At 43.1% G+C, this 15,136-nt stretch overlaps 1 protein-coding gene across 3 annotated transcripts in view; it reads right to left on the bottom strand.

Moving 5' to 3' along the window:
* EFR3A (EFR3 homolog A) overlaps positions 1-15,136 on the bottom strand; it is a 258,754-nt gene that overhangs the window by 60,371 nt on the left and 183,247 nt on the right. The gene's annotated exons all lie outside the window — the stretch shown is intronic.

Raw genomic sequence — 15,136 nt, 5'->3', positions numbered from 1 at the left:
AGCAAAGAACACATAACTAACGCGTTTCGGAGACACTTGGCTCCTTCCTCAGAGATGCATTAGGCTATTGCCTTAAAAGGTCGAAACTTTTTTTTTTTCCCCCGCCTTACAGAGTTTACTAATGCTTTAAGCAATAGCAGCTGAAGTTATTTCTGTCTCTGCAGGTTCATTATAATTAAATAAAAACAAATAAATAATAAAAAAAAAAAAAAAAAAAAAAAAAAAAAAATCAATCATCACATTTACATTGCATCATATATCTAATGCCACGTACACACGATCGGAAATTCGGCCAGCAAAAGACAGATGAGAGCTTTTTGTCAGAAAATGCGATCATGTGTATGCTCCATTGGACTTTTGCTGGGCGAAGATCGGCCAGCAAATGATTGAGAGCATGTTCTCAATTTTTCGGTCGGAAAAAGTTCCTATCCGAAAATGCGTTCGTGTGTATGCAATTCCGACGCTCAAAAAAATCACGCATGCTCAGATTCAACTACGAGACGAAAGCTATTGGCTACTGACTATTGAACTTCTTTTTTCTAGTCCTGTGGGTACGTGTTGTACGTCACCGCGTTCTTGGCGGTCGGAATCTGGCGTGACCGTGTGTAGGCAAGACAGCTTGAGCGAAATCCCGTCGGGAAAACCATCATAGCTTTTTCCGACCAAAATTCCGATCGTGTGTACGCGGCATAAGGCTGTGAGACAAACAAATTGACTAATTACTATGTGCGGATGTCTCTTTATTTTGGTGGCAAAAAGTGATGGGAGATCCAACCTTTTACAGTTGTCACTGGTAGAGGACCAATGAAAACACAGACACTATTAAGAAGAGAATTCTCACTTTGTACTAGTATGCCGCAATATATTAAATTGGTGTTTTATTGTTTTTGCTGGCTTAAGACCAGACCACTTTTTGCGATTTGGCACTGCGACGCTTTAACAATTGTGCAGTTGTGCGACGTGGCTCTCAAACAAAATTGATGTCCTTTTCTCCCCCACAAATAGAGCTTTCTTTTGGTGGTATTTGATCACCCCTGCAATTATTTTTTGCGCTATAAACAAAAATAGAGCGACAATTTTGAAAAAAACGCATTATTTTTTACTTTTTGTTATAATAAATATCCCCCAAAAATATATAAAAAAAAATTTCCCCCTCAGTTTAGGCCGATACGTATTCTTCTACGTATTTTTGGTAAAAAAAAAAAAAAAAAAAAACGCAAATAAGCGATTATTGATTGGTTTGCGCAAAAGTTATAGCGTTTACAAAATAGGGGATAGTTTTATGCCATTTTTATATATTTTTTTTTTTTTACTAGTAATGGCGGCGATCAGCGTTTTTTTTTGTGACTGTGACATTATGGCGGACACATCGGACATATTTTTACACAAATTTTGGGACCATTGTCATTTATACAGCAATCAGTGCTATACAAATGCATTGATTCCTGAGTAAATGACACTGGCAGTGAAGGGGTTAACCAAGGGTGGCAGTGTAGGGGTTAAGTGTTCCTAACTGTGGGGGGCTGGGCTTTGTGTTAGTGAACACTGATCTCCCGTGAGACGATCACGGGTATGCCCGTGGCGATCTAGTCTGCGGGACCTGCAAACGGACTCACGGGGGTCCCGACCGGCACGCGAGCGCGATCCTGGTGGCGCGCATGAGATAGCAGGGCGGCATTTAAAAATGGACGTACCTGTACGCCAATATGCCTGCCCGTGCCATTCTGCCGACGTACATCGTGTGCTGGTCGGGAACTGGTTAAAAGAAGTGTCAGCATTTTGACAGGTGCTTTGGTCCCATAGCTAGTGTGGTCAACAGTAACCATCCCCCCGACACTGCTGTCCCATCATGCTACTTTTGAGGTGACAAATAACTACTGTATATACTAGAGTATAAGCCGAGGTTGTCTGCAAATTTTTTAGGCTGAACCCCCCCTCGGCTTATACTCGAGTGAGGGTGCCATCTCCAGCTGTACCTGTGATTACTAAAACAGCGGGTGTCTCCCGCTGTGTCATGCAGTCTGTTTGGCGGCCATCCACTGTAAGAAAACCCTGCATTCTCCTCGTCCGTGATAGACGGAACACTAATTCAGTTTCCCAGCATTGTATCAGTGTTCCGTCCATCACTGATGAGGAGGCGGGGCTTTGTTACAATGGACGGCTGCATAGACTGCATGACGCAGTGGGAGACACCCGCTGTTTTAGTTATCAAAGGTACAGCTACTGATGGGCACAGTGAGGCTGCAGATGGGCACAGTGAGGCTGCAGATGGGCACAGTGAGGCTGCAGATGGGCATTGTTTAGCCAGTGGCTGCTGCATTTCCCACCCTAGGCTTATACTCAAGTCAATAGGTTTTCCTAGTTTTTTGTGGTAAAAGCCTCGGCTTATATTCGGGTCAGCCTATACTTGAGTATATACGGTAATTAGCAGTAATTGTCTCAGGCACCAGACACTTGCCCGACACCAATGCATGTAAAGGAAAGGGTTTGTCAGCAGGACTGCCTGGGAATCATAAAACACTGCCCGACATTGTGCTGTATCCTGTGGGGAACTTCCTTATACCAGAGCTGATTACATCAGCGTGCTCAAGATGCGTGGTTGCTGCTGAGGGAGAGGTATTAACTGCGCTTCATTGAGCTCCAAAATAGAAACACCCACAAATTGGGCTTCAAATACTGGAGGAGCTTAAATGCATTTATAGAAGAGATAAAAATGCTATCTCCAATAGAAATATAGATAATAAAAAGATAAAACGATAATGCTTCCACTGTACAAGACTCTGGTCTGGCCACACACGGAGTATGCCCTCCAGTTCTGGGCTCCAGTCCTCATGTACAGGAAATGGAGCGAGTACAAAGAAGGGCAAGAAAGCTAATAAAGGGACTGAATGATCTTAGTTATGAGGAAGCAATGAAGAGGCGCTTGAGAGGAGATATGATTTCAATGTACAAATACCATACTGGTGACCTCACAATAGGGATAAAACTTTTCCACAAAAAGGGAATTTAAAAGCACTCAGGGCCATTCACTAAAATTAGAGGAAAGACGATTTAACCGGAAACTGCACAGAGCGTTCTTTATGGTAAGAGCAGTAAGAATGGGGAATTCTCTTCCACAAGCAGTTGTTTCAGCAGAGAGCATAGATAATTAAAATTAGATAAGCACCTAAACGACCACAACATACTGGAAAATTGTATACTTACCTTTCCGTAATTTTCCTTTCCTGTCGCATTTTCATGGCAGCATACACTCTGGGTTGTGGCTCCGCCTCCACAACCCGATAGGACCACATAACTATAAGATGATGATACGGCCTCCCCCCCAGCATTCTCCGTATATATAAATCACCTCAAACGGGGGGGACATTGTATGCTGCCATGAAGATACAACAGGAAAGGAAAATTACAGAAAGGTAAGTATACAATTTTCCAGTTTCCTGTCGCATCATGGCAGCATACACTCTGGGGAATAACTCGCAGACTGGATGGGAGTGCAAGAAAATACATTTATTAACAAGGAACAGAAGAGTTGGCTTGAATAACGACCCTTCCAAAATATACTGTTGAAAGCCGTGCAGAATCCACCCTATAATGCGATATAAAGGTGTTTCTGGAAGACCAGGTGGCTGCTTTACAGATAGTCTCCGCCGAGACCCTACAATAGGCTGCCCATGAAGTTGCCACTGCCCTGGTGGAATGCGCCTTTAAGCCCTCCAGAATCTGTAACTTACTCAGTAAATAAGCCTTCTTGATTGCTTTAACCAGCAATGAAGCGATGGTACGAGCTGATGCCGCTTTACCTTTCCTAGGGCCATATGGAAGAATCAAGAGGTTCTCCGATCTCCCCAATGACTCGGTTACTGAGAGATGCTTCAGAATGTTGCCCCTGACATCCAGAGGATGAGGATCACCCTGATCTGTGATAAGGGCTGGAAGGTTAATCTGAATAAAATGAAATGAGGATACCTTCGGTACAAAACGATCTGATGGTTTTAGCACTATCCTGTCCGGGTAGACGACCAGGTAAGGCTCCTTGGCCATCAAGGCTTGCATCTCCGAGACTTTTTGCTGAAGTAATAGCGATCAGAAAATAAACTTTTAACGTCAGGTCCCAAAGGGAGATGTTGTCGAGTGGGAAAAAAGGTTCTTTAGACAGGATTTCCAGGACAACTGAAAGATCCCATGCCAGGAATGAAGGTTTTCTAGGTGTCCTTAGCTTAAGGCAAGCTTTCTGAAAATGGATGACCAGGGGGTCGTGTGCCCATTTTACCCCTGTCATAGCAGATATGGCTGATACCTGGACCTTCAGGGTACTGAATCGAAGCCCTTTCTCTAGGCCTGACTGCAGGAAATCCAGGATTTTTGTGGCTGTCAGAGAAGATATGTCCCAACCTTGTTGTTGGGAAAAGGTGGTAAACCTCTCCCAGATCCTTCAGTATGTGTTGTTGGTAGTCGGCTTCCTGGCCTGAAATAATGTCTCCACTACCTTCTGAGAACAGCCCTGTTCTAGGTACCTAGTCCTCTCAGCCTCCAGGCCATCAGATGTAACCTCTCCGGGTTTGGATGTAGAAGCTGGCCCTGGGAGAGTAGGTCTGCTGACAGTGGGAGAGGAAGCGGATCCGCTGCGTTCAACTGAAGGAGAGTAGTGAACCACGGCCTCCTCGGCCAAAAGGGGGTCACCGCCACTACTAATGCTGTCGACCTCTTGAGCCTCAGAAGAAACCTCGCTATGAGGGGAGTCTGAGGGAAGATATAGCCGAGGTTGTACCAGTACCAGGGATGTTGAAGGCAGTCTATTCCCTCCGCTGAAGGGAAGGGGGTTCTTGATAGGAACCTCTGACATTTTGACGAGTGTAAATGCTTGGGGACTCAGAGACCACTTGTTGGAAACAAAACTTCTGCTGAGTGAATCTGCTAGGAGATTCTCAGTCCCCGGAAATATAGGCCGCTCTCAGATCCAGTAAGTTCAATTGAGCCCACTCCATCACAGGGCGAACTTCCTGCATCAGGGAGGAGCTTCTGGTACCCCCCTGCCTGTTGATATAGGCGATGGCCACTTTGTTGTCCATCTTCCGAAGGACTCGTTTTCCCCCTCAGGTAGGTACTGCCCGATTTTACACCAGTCACCTTTGAAATTGCAGAATCCAGCTTTGCGCCAAAGAGATTCTTGCCGTCATATGGAATGCAGCACCAATTGGATTTTGAGACAGGATCCGCCGACCAGGGTTTTAGCCACAATGCCCGCCTGGCCATTACAGATGCCAGCATGGCCCTTAATGCCAATTTAATCGCATCCACCGATGCTTCCGCCACAAAGTCCCCTGCAAGACTTAGCTCCTGTAGCGCCTTCACAATGCTCTCCTGATCCGAGCCTTCTGAGACCAACCTCTCGGTATTCGCCGACCAGCTGGAAATGGCCCTACCTACAGCTGCCAGTGCCACCGCTGGTCTGCAGGCGCCTCCTGCTGCTAGATAAGCCCCTTTCATATTTGTGTCGATCCTTCTATCCAGGACGTCTCAATGTCACCGCGTCCTCAATTGGCAGTGTTACGTGCCTGGCCAGTCGCATGAGAGATGCGTCTACAATGGGAGGAGAAACGAGAGGGCTCACTTTAGGCCCCTTTAAGGGATATAATTTGGTAAGCCTATTATTTAGGCTCGATTTTTCTCAGGACCTTGCCACTCTTCCTTGATTAAATCATTCCCTGATGAAGTCATGTGATAGGTGACGATACGCGTCGGAATAGGATACCGGAAGTGACGTCCGTACCATGAGTGGAACGCTCGTTTGTTTGTTTTGCAAAGCTGTCTCTGTTACCTGTCTTGTGAGTACCTTTCTAAAATACATTTTAAATAAATTTACATACGTACTTCACCATCGGAGCCTACCCCTCTTTTCTCTATGAGATCCTTGTGGAAACTACTGAGCAGTAAGATCTTTGTGGAAACTACTGAGGTATAAACACCAGCTATGGGGGAAAGCACCTACCTGCCGGGAGTAGGGATACAATTCCTGGATCTTCCACTATTTTGTTGTTCTGCTGTTTACCTTACAGCAGTAAGGTAAGGGGCCACTCCACCTGGTGTGCCGTGAACACTGGAGAGATACAGGAGTTAAATACACTGGTTTTGGCACCTTTATCTGAAGAAGCACTGAATGAGTCACTGGTCACTTTATTCATCTATGTTCACATAAAGACTCAATTTTCCCATTCCTTGCTTACTATTTATTTGCACTGTGTGCCTCACGTTTGAATTACAAATATTGTTTTATGCATTATCTTTGAATTTAATTATTTTTGCGATATTTGGTTATACTCCACCATTGCACTATTGGAGGTTGGGGTTCTTATATACATGTGATTATGGACTAATCCATTTATGAATACTTAAGCACGAGACACTTTATTATTTGTTTACTTTCGTTGCTATGTTTAAGCACTGGACACTTTATTCACTTATTGGATTGTTTACGATTTAATTTGCTTAAGGTACTTTATCTTTTGAACTGTTTTTTTGCACTATTATGTAATTATCTGATATAGGACGAATTTGTTATATTTATAGAATAGTAGGGGGTGCTATCTCTGCTAGTTTTGCAATTTAGCCCTATTTATTATTATGCACTAGGCACTTTATTTTAGTTTAATCTCTGAAGGTAGCGCAACACCATTTATTTGATTTTTGTATATAATTTTTGGGGGTAGGGTATATATCTCTGTCGGTGGTTTGCTGTAACCTACCCTTAGTGATAGTTTATGCCCTTTATGATAGCGCGGAATACTCTAACTCATTCAACTCAGAGTGTATGCTGCCATGATGTGACAGGAAACAGGGATATACAATGTAATACTGACATAAAAGTGCACACACACAGGTTGGACTTGATGGACTTGTGTCTTTTTTCAACTTTACCAACTATGTGACTATGTATGTAACTGTGCAGCGTTTATGTTCACAAGCAAAGAGAAGTATTGAAAACGTATTTATAGGCCAAAAGGGTTGGGTTTTCCTTCCTTTCTTTAACTACTACTGGGAGTGTTTTACACATTTATTTTGTTTTTGCTTTAAAGTGTGATTAAACTCACATCTATAAAAACTATCAATAAACGGTGTATTACACGCTGTTCATAATCAGAGATTCGTTTATTGTATTCTGCAAAAAACCTGGTTGATCCTGTTGCTCTCCATCTCCCCCTACTGTTCATGTCCCCACTGCAGTTAGACCCCTTTCACACTGGGCGTTTTTCAGGCGCGTTAGCGTTAAAAAAAGCACCTGTAAAGCGCTTGAAAGAAGCCTCATCTGCAATCGCAATGTGAAAGCCCAAGGGCTTTAAGAGCCCTTTCACAATGTCAGCGCCCGAAAAACACTCGTAAAGCGCCACTTAAACTAGCAGCGCTTTACCAGCGTTTTTCAAGCGTTATTGTGGCGCTTTTAACCCCTGCTAGTGGTCAAATAAAGGGTTAAAAGCGCCCACAAAACGCTGCTGCCAATAGCTTTTCAGGCGCTTCCCATTGCTTTCAATGGGAAGGGGTGCTTTAGGAGCGTTGTATTCACTGCTCCAAAAGCACTGCAAAGAAGCTGCTTGCAGGACTTAGTTTTGACGCCCTTCCAGCGCAGCGCCTCGGTGTGAAAGCACTCTGGCTTTTACATTGGGATTGCAGTTGCGGCTTCTTTCAGGAGCTTTACAGGCGCTTTTTTTAAAGCTAAAGTGCCTGAAAAACGCCCCAGTGTGAAAGGGATCTCAGTGTGAAAGCACTCGGGCTTTTACATTGGGATTGCAGTTGCAGCTTCTTTCAAGTGCTTTACAGGCGCTTTTTTTAATGGTAAAGCACCTGAAAAAGCCCGAAAAACGCCCTAGTGTGAAAGGGGTCTTAGGGATTTTGCAAAGCTCAGTTTTCAGTGTTCAACCCTGAGCATTTCTTCTCTAGCAGATCTGAGCAGCCCATGTGACTATAGAGTAGAGCTGCACGATTCTGGCCAAAATGAGAATCACAATTTTTTTTCTTAGAATAAAAAAAAAAAGATCGTGATGATTTCACATTATACAAAAAAAAATGGGATAACTTTACTGGTTATTTTTTTTTTTTAATTCGTTAAAGTAATTTTTTCCAAATAAATTGCATTTGAAAGACCGCTGGGCAAATACAGTGTGACAAAAAATATTGCAACAACCACCATTTTATATATATATATGTTTGGGGGGTTCCAAATAATTTTCTAGCAAAAAAAAAAAGAAAAAAGATTTTAACTTTAAAGTTTAAGCCAACAAATGTCAGAAAAAGGTTTAGTGTTAAAAGGGGCGTTCCGGCCGTGACGGGTTTCTTTTTTAAAAGTCAGCAGCTACAAACACTGTAGCTGCTGACTTTTAATAAGGACACTTACCTGTTCAGCGAGCCCGCGATGTCGCACCTCCCCAGAGGCCGATCTGTCCATTGGAACGGTTGTCGGCGCCGTCATCTCAACGAAGAGAAACGGGCAGTGGAGCCTTGCGGCTTCACTGCCCATTTCCCACTGTGCATGCGCGAGTCACACAGTGCTTTGTGAATGGCCCCGTTGTGTTCGGGGATACACACATGTCCCAGATGGCAACGGGGCCGCTCGCTGAAGAGGAGGAAACGCAGCGCAATAGGAAGAGGCAGATTAGGAAGACTGCCTAGTAACAGGGGTTTCTGGTAAGTTAAAAAAAAATATCTAATTTTTAAGAATATTAATGCTATTTTTTTTTTTAGGGTGGCCCTCTGCTTTAAGTGGTTAAACTTTCCTCATTTACACACTGAAGTCTTTTCCTTTGACAAATTGTTACAATGTTTATACTTAAGTTCCACTGCTAAAGAATGTTGTGATTCTTGGCAGACTGCCCGCTTCTTCCTTTCTTTTGAAGGCTGTGGCTTCAGCAGAGCAGAGAGAATTCTCTGCATAGAAAGAATCGGGAAACACTTGTCAAGATCGCAACAAAATCACGATAATGATTCTTGACGATTAATTAGTCACACATTTGGGCATATACAAGGTGGTAAATGATGGCCCACTCCCTCTCTCCCCCTCCATGTCCTCTAGAGTAGCCTTTTCAACCAGGGTGCCTTGAGGGGTGCCTTGGCAAAATGCCTAATAATTGCCCAAAAATGTATACAAGCCAGCAGATGGATCAAGCCTTCCTTTTAGTTACTCAAAGCCACAGGTTTTTATTGTGCACCATTTCAACCTTCCAGCCACCGGTATCCCAACAACCAGTGATGTCATCAGTGTTGATAAGAAGGGTGTTGATTGCCTGCACAGCATCCTTATTTGATCCTCTCCGTCAGCCCTGGGGTCACATTAGCTGAGTGATGGAGAGAAACTAAGGGAGAGGAATACTAGTCAGTACCAGTGTGCAAAAGTGTATTTGCTTTCGATTACTAAATCACCTTTAACGCTGGATGTCCCACATGTGTCAATGCTGCCGCATTATGTAAAACTATTAGAATCGTTTTTTTACATTTTATAGTGGGGTGCGCTTTGAGACTGTCCATCATTTTAACCACTTAAGGACCGAGCCTCTTTCTGAGATTTGGTGTTTACAAGTTAAAAACTGTTTTTTTTGCCAGAAAATTACATAGAACCCCCAAACGTTATACATTTTTTTCCTAACACCCTAGAGAATAAAATAGCGGTTGTTGTAATACTTTTTGTCACACCGCATTTGCGCAGCAGTCTTACAAGTCTTTTTTGGAAAAAATACACTTGTTTGAATTAAAAAATAAGACAACAGTAAAGTTAGCCCAATTTTTTTTTTTATATTGTGAAAGATAATCTTACACCGAGTAAATTGATACCAAACATGTCGCGCTTAAAAATTGCGCGCGCTGGTGGAATGGCGACAAACTTTTACCCTTAAAAAATCTCCATAGGCGACGGTTAAAAAATTCTACAGGTTGGGTGTTTTGATTTACAGAGGAGGTCTAGGGCTAGAATTATTTCTCTCACTCTACGAATCGTGGTGATACCTCACATGTATGGTTTGAACACAGTTTTCATATGCGGGCGCTGCTCACGTATGCGGTCCTTTCTGCTCGTGAGCTCGGTGGGAGGGGCGTGCTTACATTTTTTTTTCTTATTTTATCTTTACACTGTTCTTTAAAAAAATTAATTGTGTCACTTTTATTCCTATTACAAGGGATGTAAACATCCCTTTTAATAGGAAAAAAAGCATGACAGGACCTCTTAAATATGAGATATGGGGTCAAAAAGTCCACAGATCTCATATTTACACAAAAATGCAATAAAAAAAAAAAAAAATGAAAGAAAAAATTTGTCATTTGAATTTTTTTTTACAAAAAATGGCCCTTTAAGAGCTATGGGTGGAAGTAACATTTTGACGTCGCTTCCGCCCTGCATTGGTATGGAGAAGGGCACCGGAGAGCGGCGGGAGGAAGGGCCCCTCTCCCGCAGCCATTAAAAGTGATTTCGCTGAGAATCCGCCGCAGAGATCACCATTATCGGAAACCGGGCTGCCCGCTGAAGAATGGGATATGGGGGTTATGGCAGCTAGCTGTTGTCATAACAAAGATATCCCTCTTCAAGCTGCCGTCGTATATCGGCGTGTGGTGGTCCGGTAGTTAAAGGCTGCCTTTACTGAAAAAAGGTTGAGAAACACTGCACTAAACAGCTCTACACAATGGGGGTGGGATATTACATCTTGATGGAGGCTTCACCCCCCTCTTATTCTAAGAAACAGGCTGGATTGGCGTGACACAGCCTATGACTGGCAGAAGTCCGTCCATTGCCAAAAATAAAGAAAAATGTAATTTTAAATATATATATATATATATATTTGTATGAAAAAATTTAAAGTTTATTGACATAATAAATTTTTACTCTGTATCCCAAAGGCTGTTTTTTTTTCTAAACATGTGAACTAGAAGCTCCTCCTGCCACTGTTTCCCTACAGACAGGCTGGGAAAGAGCTCAGTCACAGGACAGCTATATATCAATTAGGAAAATAGGTAATTCGATGTTTTCTTTTCTATGACAATAATTACAGCGCTATCACTCACATACAGAAAGAGGAGAAAATGTAAATTAAACAGTGTGTGTTTAGTATGACTTTACAGTGGTTGTAAACCCTTACAAACCACTTTGACCTACAGGTAAGCCTAGATTAAGGCTTACCTGTAGGTCCAAGAAATATCTCCTAAACCTATACGGTTTAGGAGATATTTACCTGAAGACAGCCACCGCTGTCTACGGCGCATGCGCCATAGACAGCGTGCGCAGGCGCACTGGGCAAGCCGCAGATCGCGGCGATATGCCGCGAGTGTCGGCTCCCGTGCGCATGTGCGGGAGTGACGTCATCGCTGCTCCGGCGAATCATAGCGCCGGAGACCCACCAAGAAGATGGACGCTCGGAACTACAGGGGACAGCGGTGACATCGCTGGCTCCTGTGTCAGGTAAGTGACACATAATGGACTATTATGCGATGCATAGTAGTCCATTATGCTTTACCTTTGCAGGGAATCAAAGAGGAAGTAAACCCATCAGGGTTTACTTCCTCTTTAAAGTGACACTAAAGGTAATTTATTTTTATTTTACACATAACAAACCTATCATAATTACCTCCACTGTGCAGCTCCTTTTGTACAGAGTGGCCCCGAACCTCGTCTTCTGGGGTCCTTCGGTGGCTCTCTCGGCTCCTCCTTGTATCAGATAACCCCCTAGGAGAAGCGCTCTCCCTGGGGGTTACCTTGCGGGCACGCTCCCAAGTCCAGCATTTAGTGTCCATAGACACCGAATGCAGGACTCGGCCCCGACCCCCAGCAGGCGCGTCATTGGATTTCATTGACAGAGGTAGGAGCCAATGGCTGCGTTGCTATCAATCTATCCAATTAACAGCCGAGAATCCTGGGTAGCAAGGCAGCGTGTTAATCCATGGGACAAGTTGGAGGGGTCAGGTAAGTAAAACGGGGGGCCGGTCACTGACGGGTGTTTTTTCACCTGAATGCATAGGATGCATTCAGGTGAAAAAACACGAACCTTTACAACCCCTATAACGTACATTATTTTTTTGCAGTCATCAGTTTGTGGAGATCACATTCACATGCTTATTTGGAGTTTTTATGAACTAAAGAAAAAAAATTTAAAAAATAAAAAGCACAAAAGCAAAAACTAAATAAATAAAATATTTACCAAGAAGATTATAAGAACTGGCCTTAAAATTCAATAGCAGGAAAGGGCAATCGTATGCAATGTAATGGAAAACCAGACTTCAATCAATTTGCAGCGTAAATAGGCATTTTATGAGAAAAGAATTTTAGGGAATAAATATGAGACGCAGAGAGAAGAAAGTAATAATGGGCTTTAAAGGCATGAATAAATAAAATCTGTGATGTGCTGTCCTACTCCTTTACTAATGGGTAGATTGATAGCCCTATATTTTTTTTTAAATCACTCGTCATTTATAGAAAAAAAGAGGTCGTTATTTCTGACATGACTGCTGGCCCAGATTACCGACCTTCCCAATCTGAGGTTTGTCACAAGGACTAGTGTGTCTGAGTATTGGGGGGGCTCCAAAGGACCGCTCAAGGTCAACCCAATAGGTCTAACATTTCTAGTTTTATTAAATAGGAACTACATTTATAAATGTAGAAATACATTTTACAAAAAATGTCCAACTTTTCTTAAAAGAAAAAATTGTTGACATTTTTTAATTTGTGAACTGCTCAGTGCCAATTGGTTTAAAGGGCAAATATACTTTATTATTTAATAACATAGAAGAGGCTATAAAAATGAAGTTGTGCAGGTGACTCCAGGAGAGAGAGAGAGAGGATTCGGTCATATTGCAGAGGGAAAAGCCTTCAAGCCCTGTTGACCTGAATGATGTGTATTCAGAATGACATTCATTTGTCAATGATTCAGAGTAACAGATGTAAGACGTCTTCCTGTGGCTTTCAGCTCTCTGGCCAATTTCACATTGAGATGACTTAAAAGGACATCCTAATAACATTTGGACTTCATCGAGAGTCAAATATGCTTTTCTATATTACAGTCAAGAAGATTAGTTGACTGGCTTTAAAACTTTTCATGACTAGAGGACATTAAAGGGATTGTAAAGCAAAATTTTTTATTTTTTTAAAATAACTAACATGTCATACTTACCTCCACTGTGCAGCTCGTTTTGCATAGAGTGGCCCCGAACCTGCTCTTCTGGGGTCCCTCGGCGGCTCTCTCGGCTTCCTCCCGCAGGTGCTTCTCACATTCATGCGAGCTCCCTCGCATTGGTGAGAAGCACCTGCGGGCGCGCTCCCGTGATACAGCTGTATCACAAGGCCCTGCCCCCGGCGCGCTGCGTCATTGGATGTGATTGACAGCAGCGCGAGCCAATGGCTGCGCTGCTTTCAATCCATCCACTCCAGCCAATCAGCGGCCAGGCTGAGCGGCGAAGAGGACGGCGGGGGCGAGCGCGGGATTTTCGAGGTGTCAGGTAAGTAAAACGGGGGGGCTGGGGGAGCCGGCACTGTCAGATGTTTTTTCACCTTAATGCATAGAATGCATTAAGGTGAAAAACATTTACCTTTACAACCCCTTTAACCACTTAAGCCCTGGACCATTTTCCAGCTAAAGGACCAAGCCCCTTTTTGCGATTCGGCACTGCGTTGCTTTAACTGACAATTGCGCGGTCGTGCGACGTGGCTCCGACACAAAATTGGCGTCCTTTTTTTCCCCACAAATAGAGCTTTCTTTTGGTGGTATTTGATCACCTCTGTGATTTTTATTTTTTGCGCTATAAACAAAAATCGACAATTTTGAAAAAATATATATTTTTTACATTTTGCTATAAAAAATATCCCCCAAAAATATAAGAAAAAAAAATTTTCCCCCCAGTTTAGGCCGATACGTATTCTTCTACATATTTTTGTTAAAAAAAAAAAAAATCGCAATTATTGATTGGTTTGCGCAAAAGTTATAGCGTCTACAAAATAGGGGATAGTTTTATGGCATTTTTATTAATAATTTTTTTTTTTACTAGTAATGGCGGCGATCAGCGATTTTTATTGTGACTGCGACATTATTGCGGACACATCGGACAATTTTGACATTTTTGGGACCATTGGCATTAATACAGCAATCAGTGCAATTAAAAATGCACTGATTCCTGTAAAAATGTCACTGGCAGTGAAGGGGTTAACCACTAGGGGGCAGTGTAGTGGTTAACTGTAGGGGGCGTGGCCTGGCATCTGACGTCACTGATTGTCTTTCCCTATAACAGGGAACAGACGATCAGTGACAGGCTCAGTAGGAAGCACAAGGAGAGGTTTGTTTACACAGACCTCTCCTCGTTCTTCAGCCCTGTGACTCGATCGCGGGGCACCGGCGGCGAACGGCTCCACGGGACACCGGCGGCGAACGGAGCTCAGGGCTGGGTCTTGAGTGCGCTGCCAGCGGCACGCTTGCGACCCACGGCTGGGCACTTAAAGAGCCACGTACAGGTACGTGATTGTGCCCAACCGTGCCATTCTGCCGACGTACATCGGCGTGAGGCGGTCCTTAAGCGGTTAAAGCCTAGCTGATTGGGTCACATTTGGCAGTGTTGCTGTACGTTGGTTGAGTATAACTTGCATACCTAAAAAGTTTGTATTTTTTTTTTTTTTTTACCACTTCCGGGCCTATTCTGGCACTTCTCTCCTACATGTAAAAATCATCATTTTTTTTGCTAGAAAATTACTCAGAGCCCTCAAACATTATATATGTTTTTTTTACCACGACCCCCTCCCTTTAGAATGTAAACTCTACGAGCCGGGCCCTCCTGTACTGTAATTGTGTTGTCCCCCCTATACATTGTAAAGTGCTGCGTAAAACTGTTGGCGCTATATAAATCATGTATAATAATAATTTTTAGCAGACACCCCAGGGAATAAAATGGCGGTTATTTGCAACTTTTTATCTTGCATGGTATTTGCGCAATAATTTTTCAAACGCCTTTTTTTTTGGGGGGGGGGGGAGGTTTCATGAATTAAAAAATAACAAAACAGCAAAGTTAACCCAATTTTTTGTATAATGTGAAAGATGATGCTACGCCGAGTAAATAGATACCTAACATGTCACGCTTTAAAATTGTGCACACTCATGGAATGGCGTCAAACTTCAGTACTTAAAGA

This window comes from Lithobates pipiens, unplaced genomic scaffold (assembly GCF_037356315.1).
Source record: "Lithobates pipiens isolate NorthernLeopardFrog02 unplaced genomic scaffold, aLitPip1_a1.2 Scaffold_19, whole genome shotgun sequence".
Taxonomy (NCBI): Eukaryota; Metazoa; Chordata; class Amphibia; order Anura; family Ranidae; genus Lithobates; species Lithobates pipiens.
The sequence above is the reverse complement of the archived record's forward strand: the minus strand, read 5'-3'. Positions and strand labels throughout refer to the sequence as shown.